Below are 12,153 nucleotides of genomic sequence, written 5' to 3' on the forward strand. Positions count from 1 at the left end.
AATTGGCCGCCTTATTGCTGCAGGAATTCATCTACATACATATGTATTGTAATATATTCATATTAGAGATGGGCGTGATATCGGGACCAGCGGAGCCCACGGGACTAATTTCAAAATGGTCGGGATGGGCGGTATCGGCAAGTGAAAAAAATCCTTTCCCGACATTCCCAATAAAACCCGCCAGATCTTTCAGTATGCCGAAAGTAGAATATTCGGTAAAAATATATTTGAGTACATACATATATGTTTATGAACATATATATGTTATTCACAATTTGTTTGAGAGCCATAGTGATAGATATGAGAACCCACGGAACGCGCGGTACAAATCTAAAAAAGACGGGATGGGCAGGTCCGGGTCCTAAAAATTGAATGTCGTGATGGGCGGGATCGGGATTGAATATTTAGTCCCGGGCGCATCTCTAATTCATACAAAGCCGCAACGCATTAGCTGCCGCAGCCGCCATCAAACCAAACGCTATTCATCCAGGCAGTCAACGAAAACAAGCAAAAGGCAGCCAGGTCACGCCGGACCAGACCTCAGCCGCCGCATGAAGATTTGCCAGCAGCCAGTAAGTCATCAACAAACGAACGTACTCGATAAACCAACAACGTATAATAGCAAGCCTGCCAGCGAGACAGCCGATCAACTAAGCGATCACTCAGCCAACTACTACATACATACAGTACGATCCAAGTGGCAGGAGATGTGTAGGGGGAAGCGCACCTTATAAATACCGGCACTGTTGTTCTGTGCGCTCAGTTTATATTGAACGGTGCTATAGAGAACAACTCATATAAAACTAACGAAAAAGCTGATAAAGCGACGAAACACTAAACATAGATTTCAAAACATTCGAGAAACAACATACATACATATTGCAGAAAGAAAAGAAAATACATACAAATTTTATAGAGACTTGTAAGCATTTCAACAGAGTTTTACCTACTAGTATTTTGCAAGAAACTCCTGCCGTATAATTACGGTGATTAAATAGTGAAGACAGTGTTAAAAGTGTAGTGTAAAAGAAGACAAAAACCAATTTTGAAAGTCTTCGTGAAAACTGCAGTCGGTGACAATTTCACGCTACTAGCAAGACAATTCATCGTAAAAAAATAAACAAAAATATATTTTAGTGATTTTCTTTTAATTATTATTATTGTTTTTAGTGATTTTCTTTTAATTATTATTATTTTTTTTAGTGATTTTGGTGTAACATTTCACTTTTGGGTGGAAACTACAAAGCAAAAAAATGTTGCGAGGTAGCGTTTTATTGCTAACACTACTAGCCATATTCGGCTATCTACAGGCGTTGCCATACTATGGAGAGTAAGTACACCTTAGAAAATTTTACATGTAAAAAATATATAAATACATATGTATGTGCATACCTTTGTGCATTGCAATAGCGGCAACATGTGCAACACAGATGTGTGCAGCACTGGAAAAAATAGATAGGCCACGCACATATACATATATGTATGTATGTAGTCCATGCATAAATATTGCGCTATGTACATGGGTATGTATGTACATATGTATGTATGTATGTCGCAATTTATATTTGAAGCACCTACATAAAACGATTTACACAGTTTGCTTGTTTATTGGTAAGACCATCAGCAGAATCATAATTGCATTTTTTCTAATCAAAATTTCTACTCTTCTAAATACATATGTATGTATGTATGTATGTACTAGATTAGGGCACACAACTCTCCATACAAAAAAAATCGGTACAGTTTTTCCACCGGACTTATAAAATTTATTTCATTTGAAGACTTGCGCAAAAATATTTCGGAAAAATATTAAGATTTACGTGAACTGAACCGATTTGAAAATATGTACCTCTAAAAATCAAGCATTCTATAAATAAAATTAGTTCTTAACAGTGTTCGCTATTTTTTTTATTCAGTTTACAACAATAACATGCACTACAGAATAACAATGTTTAACCAGATAACCGGGCAAGTACACAGTAAACTTTGGCACAAACAGTTTTTTTTAACTTATTTATTTTATTTAAAAAAGTACTCGATTTGTGGAGGCACCCTAATGTGCATATGTATATTATACATACATCCGTATGTATGAGGCTATCATGCGTGAATAATATGTATTTCTAAAAATATACTATATGTAGGTACACATATACATATGCATATACCTTCACTTACCTACACCACATAAGTATGTATAAATGTACATCATCGTTTGATTTATTACTTCTAGTAATTTCTCAATTAACGGTCATGCATGCAGCAGCCATCATTTCAATTTAAAGTGAAATTACGTTGCAAGGCAATTGAAATGAAAGCGCACAGTTGCAGCAGATTTAAAGATTATATAAATATGTATTTAAATGCATTATGAAAAGTGCAGTAGCTTTTTTATATTGAATTCTTAAATTGGCAATAACACTTTCCAAGTCTGTCTATATACATATATATGTATGTACAATTATTCACTCTAACTCAAACGCGCCGTTTGGATGGGATTGCCCACTTCACAGCTGTCAGTCAATCTAATTGCACTAACTGTTTAAAAAAATCGTTAAATAAGTTTCTAACGCCGCAAAGAATTCTAAGTAGATACATGCATACACTTAATAGAGTGAATCTCACCGGTGTTTATAATTATAGTACAAACGAGCATTAAAGCGAATGAGGAACAATTTAGGTAGATACTGTATTAAAGTGCAAGCATGTATGTACATCCATATTTGTTATTTTGTCGTTTTTTTTTTCGCTCGCAACATTTTAGTACATTTCTGGTTTTAAAACTCGATGTGCCATACATTTCAATTAAAATAAAGTATGTACTTTGAGCAAAAAATACAAATAAAATAATAAGTGTTCAAATTACAAATACTCATTTGTTTTTCTAAATTGTATTTTGCGTTTTCGTGATTCGCGTATTTTGCGATTCAATTTGAATTTTTAAGTCCGCATACATACATACATATTAAGTTTCTAAAAATTCGAGAAACCTAATGAAATAAAAATTGTTAATTCCACAAAAAAATAATGATTAAAACACACGCTAACACAGAGCAACAAATTCTGATTCTTTTGGGGATAATTCGAGTTTCTTAGGTTTGTTTTAGTTAATTTTTTTTTGGTTTTCATGCTTAAAAATTCGTTTGCTTTTTAAGCAAATCTTCAAAAAAAACAGTTGCTTAATTGAGTGCGTTGCATTTTCTGTACTCCAATTTTTAGAGGGAAGGGTTTGAAAACTTAACTTTGGTCACTTTGCGGAGCCGAGCAATAAGTTCCCGTCGACTTTATAATAATACCCAATTATTTATTTAACCACTTTTTCATAGTAGCTATAGTTTACAGGTCCGCCAAAACCCCCAGAAAATGCCAGAAAACGCAATGGGCGATAAATATAAAATCTTAAGTTTAAAAAAATTGTTAAACAAAGAATTAGGTATGTTTATTTGAAGTCTACTGAAGAGAACCAGAGTTTTCAGATCGAAAAATATTGATTTTCAAGAATTCTATACCGTTTCTACGAAAAGTAGTTTACTTCCTATTTAAAATACATGGAAAACTTCAAGCGCTTTGAGCGACCGCTAAATATTTTTTGATTTCAAAATAAAAAATAGGGTATATTTTTTCGATATAGAACAATCCTAGGGGTGAGAGCATTAAAGTTCCGACTTTACTTATTTTGGACCGCCAATGTTCAACGTCTACCAAATACCCTGTATGATTACAATAACTGTTCCTATTTCATAATTTAATTCTAAATTCGTTTTAAATATGTCCTCTTAATCATTTCTTTTACTAAGCGAAAATATTGTATTACTCAACTCCAAGACAGTCTTGTTTTTAGAGAAAATGATAGTTATCAACTGAAAAAATTTAACTATTATATAGAATTCAAGATCAGTTAGTTTTAGAACTTAGTGGGCCAAATTTTTTGGGAGAATTCGCTTACTTCTAGAGAAATTTACAGCTTATTTGACCGCTGTCAACAATTAATTTGACATAATATTCGTGATTAGCGTGTCTCGAAACTTAATAAGTGGCTTTTAAAAACGATTTTCGTCAACAAGGAAGCGCAATTTTGGCGAGTTACCTCAGGAATTAATGAATTCAAATTCTGAGAGTCAGTTAAAGCAAAATTTGTTTTACATTCAGTTGGACTGCGTTTTTGAAAATAGGACAAGAAGATTTGATGCTTTCAAGAATCTTGAATCAATATTCGGGGTTTTTTTTTTTGAAAATATCTTGAGTTAACCGAAGAAACCTGGCAAAGGCAAGCAGCATCCTTCTGTGAGGCTTACGAACGTATATATCGCACATTTAAAGACCATTCGCGAAGCAAATCTAAACACCGAAGATATGCCCCCCGTTGCAACTCTTAAACAAGTTACACGAATTGAGAGGGATGCATTGTTCCATAATTTGATGAAGGATTCTGGTAGAATACCCACTCAGAAAAAATGTTTGCTCGGTAAAATTTCTTTCCAACGCAACGAACCCTCTTTATTATGAAAAGAAAGTCTTATTTTGAATTTGTTACAAATGCGTTTTCAAACATTTTTTTTACCAGCTATAGTATATGAAGAGGGTGGATTACCCTAGCGTTAGAGTAAAAGGCTATTTTTGAAATAGGACTGCTATATAAACTTTTCTTAGTAAGGTTTCAGGATCGTGCGGTTATTATAAGTTCATTTCTAAACTAATTTGAAAGTGCCTAAAAGCAAAAATTTGATTGTATGGAGATTTTCTATTTTACTCCATATTGTTATCTTTGCTTAGACCAAAGATGGGCAAAGTGGCTCCCTGGAGCCTTTTGCACTTAGGAGCCGGCTTGACACATTTAGGTGGTAGATGAGATGCAACATCAAGAGCCAGCATAAAGGGGGAAGAAGAGCGTATTCAAATTTCTTGTACTCCGACTCTCATTACAAATATGTATATAACGGGTGATTTTTTTGAGGTTAGGATTTTCATGCATTAGTATTTGACAGATCACGTGGGATTTCAGACATGGTGTCAAAGAGAAAGATGCTCAGTATGCTTTGACATTTCATCATGAATAGACTTACTAACGAGCAACGCTTGCAAATCATTGAATTTTATTACCAAAATCAGTGTTCGGTTCGAAATGTGTTTCGCGCGTCCGATTTATGGTCTACATAATCGACCAAGTGAGCAAACAATTAATGCGATTGTGACCAAGTTTCGCACTCAGTTTACTTTATTGGACATTAAACCAACCACACGAATGCGTACAGTGCGTACAGAAGAGAATATTGCGTCTGTTTCTGAGAGTGTTGCTGAAGACCGTGAAATGTCGATTCGTCGCCGTTCGCAGCAATTGGGTTTGCGAAACACATTTCGAACCGAACACTGATTTTGGTAATAAAATTCAATGATTTGCAAGCGTTGCTCGTTAGTAAGTCTATTCATGATGAAATGTCAAAGCATACTGAGCATCTTTCTCTTTGACACCATGTCTGAAATCCCACGTGATCTGTCAAATACTAATGCATGAAAATCCTAACCTCAAAAAAATCACCCGTTATAATGCTTTCGTCCGCTGTGGTGTAGTGGTAAGCAGTGCGCGCTTCCACTCCACAATGCCTGGGTTCAAACCCTGGTCAAAGCAACATCGCAAAAATATAGAAAAAAGGTTTTTTCTTAACAGCGGTCGTCCCTCGGCAGGCAATGGCAAACCTCCGAGTGTATTTCTGCCATGAAAAACAGCTTCTCATAAAAATACAATCGCCGTTCGGAGTCGGCGTAAAACTGTAGGTCCCTCCGCTTTGTGTGACAACATCAAGGCGCACGCCACAAATCGGAGGAGAAGCTCGGCCAAACACTAACATATGTGTAAGCGCCAATCTATTATTATTATATATAATGCTTTTAATGTATTTTGTACACCCCTTCTACCCTGAGAACTGATTAAGCTCTTGCTTAGCACTTGCTGGCTCTTTGGCGGCTTTAAGAGCCAAAAATCTGCCCATCCCTGGTTTAGACTATGCGGCTTTTGAAACTTGGTTTTAATATGTTTTTTAAAAACGAACATCCAATTTAAAAGCGGCTGTTTTCAGCAGTCAGCAAACGGTTCGGAAAATCGCATTCATATGTATATATTTTAAAAAGAATCATGATTTACGCGAGTTATCATAAACAAGTTTTTATAAATGTGTTTATAACTTAAGAGACTTTTTTTAAAAAAAATTATTTTTGATGCAGAAATGCATCTAGATGCTCTACGAATATTTTTGCGTCAAAAAGAAAATTTTTGAAAAAAATGTCGCTTACGTTATTTTGGCGGTTAGGGCTCGATATTTGCAAAAGATATCTGAATTTCAGAAATTTTCTAAAATTCTTCTCATATAAATCCTTATATCTCGTCACACAACGTTTTGTAAAATAAATAAAAAAATACTACTATTACAGGAGGAGTACCGCCCTATCGAATGTGTACAGAAATTTTTAAAACAACTAAAATATGAAACCTTGCTCGATATAAACTGACTTTTTCGTTCAATTATTTGTTTGCAGAATCATTAAGTACTTACTCGTATCAGAAAATCAAATGGTGGCAGCACGGTTTTGAAATTCAATCAGTGATATCTGAGAAGTGATAATTGTTTATCAGCCAAGAAAATTTCCAGAAATTGGGCCACCTGATATTTTCTCGAAATGGTAGAATCAAATCGACAACTGAAATTATATAAGTGCTTAAATGAAAAAAAAAACTATAGTTATCGCAAGCCCGCTAATTAATTATAATTGTTTTGAAGCACTAGGTATTGTTTAAATGTGGACTTATTGAATGACATACATATGTATAGCAAAGTAACTAAATTAAAGTTTACATACATACATATGTATGTATGTAGGGATGTATGTTTCTCAAGGAATTGCCCTTAGATCATTGCTTTGCTCGATGTTTCCATAATTAATATTTATAAACTTCGAGACACACCTGCTTACATACATACTTATGTATCTATTTAGTTATGCAAGTGTGCTGTATATGTTTGTGCATATATTTCTACTAAATATAATTAAGTATAATGCATATCTACATATTAAAATATGTATAAGCAAATGATTCATCCATTTTGATAAAAAACAGCTTTTAAACTAGAGTGCTATTAAATCTTTCTCTGTAACGTAACTGGTGCATAAAATTAAAATTGGAAAATAAGTTAAAATGCATTTAAAAACGGGTAATAAAATTAAACATGTTAATAACTAAAACAAATATATCAAGCACATGCATGTGTATGTACTTATATATGTAAGTACATATGAATGTATCTAGGTTGGTATGCTCCACTTTAATAAAACTCATTTGTCAGCTTTTTTTATATTTTCTTTTTTATTTTCTCCAAAGACCTTTCATCTTTTTAAAATAAATATGTATGTATGTATGTAGATAGGTGACTTTAAAATAACGTGATTTGTATCCCTTTGTTTGTGGAAACTTGTTTTTGATTTTTCCATTATTTAATTTGTCGCACAACCTCCGTCTTTTTGTGTACAAAATTAGCATTTGTCTCAACTCGTTTCACTTTTATGTGAGTGCATTTCGAAGAATCGGTGAAATTTGGTAGTTTTACTGTTTTTTTTTTTAACAACACATACAATATATTTTAACAACACCTCAAATGGGGCCACGGTAAGCAAAGAGGCGCAGATTTTTACGATTATGACCTTCTTCTTTATAAAACTTTAAATGCTGATTTGAAGTATGTAGTAATAAATCTGGATGTTTTTAAGAATTTCTGAGCTCAATCTATGGTTTTTTTTTATACTCGTATCTGTACAAGTTTCTTACAAAGGGTTGGCCAGAATGTTGCTCGGCAGTTTCACCAAATTTACTAAAGTTCAGCTGAAGTGACTGCAATGAATTTAATTGCAATTGTTTGTATGTAAGTATGTATGTACGATAATACAAACTTATATCTTCAGAGCTAAAAGATCAGTGAATTCTAGCGGTGCAGCTTTCAGGCAGGCACCCGTTGGTGGCTTAAATACTTACATACATACGTACATACTTCTTGAACGGCAGAGCTTACTAATCGCGCGAATCTCGATATTTCTACGCTTCTTCACTACTCACAATTCGCTTACGGCTAACTTTGTTTAATTTTTATTATTTCCTGCTGAGTAATAAACTCCGCATTTTTTAACTTTTTTTACATATACATATGTACATACATACAAATAAACGTACGAAGCAAATATGTATGGATGTATGTTTGTATCACTATACCTCGTCTACGTAGTATTGCATTCTTATTTTTTTTTTTTTTTTACTCCACCATTTTTACTGCCATGACCCGACTTTTAAGAGGGGGACAAAACAAAACTTTTTAAACTGGGCCATCGGCTTTTGTTATTGGTGTTGTTTTAACGTACCTTTCCATACGCATCTATGTACATACATACATATGTATGTATGTATTTGCTTAGTAAACAATGAAAATATTTGAGCTGAAAGAATGCCATTCCGCCAACTACAATGTATGCGTTACGTATTCAACTGTCTACATACATACGTACATGCGTTAAAAATTTCAGGCCGGGCTTAACATTTAGCATTTAGCACTTTTTAGAATTACGACTACCGAGGTAGCGTTGTTCCACTCAGTTAAATTCTAGAAAATTTTTTTGCATGCATACGTGGACATCCACCGTTGTTGGAAAATAAATAGCTTCCGTAAGTTGGACGATGAGCCACAGCACTCCGCTCTTAGTTGAATTTGTAATTTACAGTTAGAACCTGACGGTCTCAAGGTGCGCTGCGAATGATGCCAAAAATGAACATATTTTTGCTATATGAACATATACATACATATGTACATATACATACACAGGTATGTATTTCTTATGTTTTTTATGTCTTACTATAAACTTTTCGTTTTACTTAGGAAATGAAAAATCGAAGAATATACACACGGAAATGGAGTTATAGGTTTACAGTTCATAGATTTTTATTATTGTTGCCCTATGCTTCCCGTTAGGGGTTTTCGAATTTGAATTCAGATTTTCCGAATTCAAAATGGCGAATCCAATATGATGGTCAAATTAAAAGAAAAATGTTCAATTCATAGATTTTTTTTGTTTTAGTCCTGTGTTATTCGGCTTTTTATGTTTTTCAAGGTATTTTCATAAATACATACAACATAAAAGCGAAAAACAAACAATAAAAATTAAATACCATTACAGCGTTTCGTCACGCTAGCTTTAGAGTCAAATCTAAGCGAAAAAGCGGATACTAACATGATATGATAAACTAAATCTAACTAAATTTGTTTACGTAGTTATACATATTTATGTACATAGGATGTATTCATCTAACGTTCCATACAAATTTGTAATTTTATCACGTTTATCATGTTAAATGAATACGCCTATTTCGTATTCAGTTTCCTACAACAAAATACCTCGAAGAAAAATAGCTTGCAAACCAGTTAACCTAATGACCAAGAAGGTGTGAATACCTGCAGTCTATTGCCATTAAAATGTTGTACATCATTAACATTTAATCAAAAATAAGTATGAGTCAGTATTCGTGCAATCGATCACTAATGAAAGGGTTTGGTTTCTCAATTTAATAATGGTTGATGTCTAGTTCGTGAGCATAGAAAGGGATTTCCAAAATATAGCTAGCATCTCAAATCAATTAGTAAATCATTTTTCCCACAACGAAGTCTGTACTAGAGATGGGTGCGGGATAGCGAAACCCGCGGGAGCCACGATACTGATTTAAAATTCACAAAATTCGCAAACTCACACAAAATCTTCCTTAAAACCGGTGTTTGAAATATGCACTTTTAATGTTTTATTGAGAAGAAAACGAACAGCAGAACAAAACAAAATAATCGGAAGATACCAGATCTTTCACTATTATTTTTAACCGACTTCCAAAAAAAGAGGAGCTTATCAGTTCGTCGGAATATTTTTTTTTTATGTATGTACCGCATAACTGGACCACGTCAACCGATTTCGATAATTCGTTTTGCATCGGAAAGGTTTTGTCTTAGAGGTGGTCCCATACTAATCTAGTTTAGATCCGATTATTGGGTGATGAAATATATATATATATATTGCATAAAAATTACTTATTATTTAAAATTAATTTGAAAGACATGAACATTTTTGTCAACCTTCGATCAGTTTGCAAACCACGCCACAAACGTTGAAATCTGAACCGATCCTTTCAATTTGTTGTCCGTTTGTAGGCTGCATTAGAGATAGATTTCGGGACCCACAGGATCCTCGGGATGGGCGGGTTCGGGACTTAAAAATCGAATTTCGGGATTAAATATTTAGTCCCGTGCCCATCTCTAGTCGGTACCTCAAAAATATGGGGTTTGAATGTGCTTTTTCTTGCGGTGAAAATCGGTACCCATTAGGTGCTAAATCCTATCAATTCGATGTTTTGGGGACTGAACGAATAATTTTTTGACGAAGTGTGTAAAAGCACACATAAACCGTTGTTCGTTGTTTTTTCTCCTATCGTTTAAAACTGTTGACACACAAATGGTTGTGTGCCACTTAGAATTAACTGTTCTGGTGTTGCGAAGAAACAAGCCATCAGTTGTTTAAAAGTGCGAAAAATTGTGTTAGTTTTTTTCTTACTTTGAAAGATCCATTAAACTTATTGGCCTTCTTTTCTGGGTCCTACGACTCCTACGACCACGCTTCAATGCATTATACCAATGGCCCTTGATGGTGTTGCGTCGAATAAATTCGATGCACTCTTATTATGTTAATGTATCGAAAGTTGTAAACAATCATTCAAGCAGGGTGCCCAGATTGTTAAAAAAACCCAATTACTAAAATAAAATCATGAAATCGGCTTAACAAATCTTTTATTTTAAAATGAGATCTTACTATAACATAGTCGCTTAAACCAAAAACGAATATAATACCTTCAGTTTACAAATATAATATAAATAACACAAATCACATATACAAAAGTGATTTACAAAAAATTTTTTTTAAAAATACGCATTTTTGCTTTTTAATATTTGTATTAAAACATTCATTCCAATAGGGCTGCGAAATTAATAAATTTATTATAACTCATATTAATTGATTAAGCGCACAGTTCGTTTATAAGCGCTCGACTCTAAAAGTAAAATAAAAATAAATAAATTTTCACAAATTAATTTGCAAATTTCACATTCAGTGGGAGTCACAAATGGCGGTTTAATATTGGCAAATGTTCGATGTGCTGCAATAAATCGGTAACAACATAAATCCCAAATCTACTTTATACGTGTTTCGACGAATTTACATGGTAGCGCACAAAAAATTGATTTGAAGGAAAAAATTGCTCAAAATCGCCCAAGACAATTTTCTAAACTTTTACGGGCAAATATGAAAAAAATCACCAAATTGGCGCTAAATCGCCCAATCTGAACACTGCATTCAACGAAACCCTTCTTTTGAAATACATACTTGAAACTTTGAAGTAACTGCAAACAATGCAAAGAGCGCTCTCACACGTTCTAAGCACGTTAATACTAAAAAATGTAAAATTTAACGATGCAAAGGTCAGATCGGTTTAAATCACATTATGTTGCGAATTCTATGGGTCACTACTCCCTCGTACATATGTTTGTATATAAAATTGGAATTTTTTTTTGGGGTTTGATGTTACACTACAAACATAGATGCTATGTAACTAAAAATTTGTATGCCCCAAAAAACCACCTAAACAAACTTCCTTATATTCAAATATGATGGCTCACGTACAACATAAGAAATTTTAAATTACGAGGAAATTTCTTTAGTCTCTGTGTCGGCACCGTATTACATACTGTTTATACGCACTGCATGTGACTCATTATGTTTATTTAATGTATTCTTTTCGAAATGTGCGTAGTAAAAGTGTGCCCAAATTTGTATATTTAATTGGGTTTATGAAAAACAAACAAGCGTGTCTTTCATACTAATTGCAACTAATATGTAAATTTTCTATTATTTTTAGCGGTAGCGCTCATGCAATTTTGAATACAAAAAAATGCTTGCCTGAGTTATTTCTGAGAAAATTATGCCTGTTTTTTTGTGTAAAAATAATTTTTATATTCAGGCCATAATAGTTTTTCGGTTTTATGGTTTAGAGCTTTAATGCTAAGTTTTTAACCACAGTATCTACAC

At 33.6% G+C, this 12,153-nt stretch overlaps 2 long non-coding RNA genes across 5 annotated transcripts; one reads left to right on the forward strand and one right to left on the reverse strand.

Moving 5' to 3' along the window:
- Positions 1 to 723: 723 nt before the first annotated feature.
- Positions 724 to 8,772, forward strand: LOC118753076. Of its 4 annotated transcripts, none has more exons than XR_004994778.1 (3): positions 724 to 922; positions 1,204 to 1,330; positions 8,758 to 8,772. It is a non-coding gene; the product is annotated as an uncharacterized LOC118753076 (long non-coding RNA). The 4 variants fall into 4 exon arrangements; XR_004994776.1 differs by lacking the exon at positions 8,758 to 8,772 and adding an exon at positions 6,532 to 6,546; XR_004994777.1 differs by lacking the exon at positions 8,758 to 8,772 and adding an exon at positions 1,917 to 2,341.
- Positions 7,601 to 8,000, reverse strand: LOC118753077. Its single transcript, XR_004994779.1, has 2 exons — positions 7,939 to 8,000; positions 7,601 to 7,879 (listed from the first exon to the last, which is right to left on the reverse strand). It is a non-coding gene; the product is annotated as an uncharacterized LOC118753077 (long non-coding RNA).
- Positions 8,773 to 12,153: the final 3,381 nt, after the last annotated feature.

This window comes from Rhagoletis pomonella, unplaced genomic scaffold (genome assembly GCF_013731165.1).
Source record: "Rhagoletis pomonella isolate Grant_MI unplaced genomic scaffold, Rhpom_1.0 Rhpom_scaffold_02085, whole genome shotgun sequence".
Taxonomy (NCBI): domain Eukaryota; kingdom Metazoa; phylum Arthropoda; class Insecta; order Diptera; family Tephritidae; genus Rhagoletis; species Rhagoletis pomonella.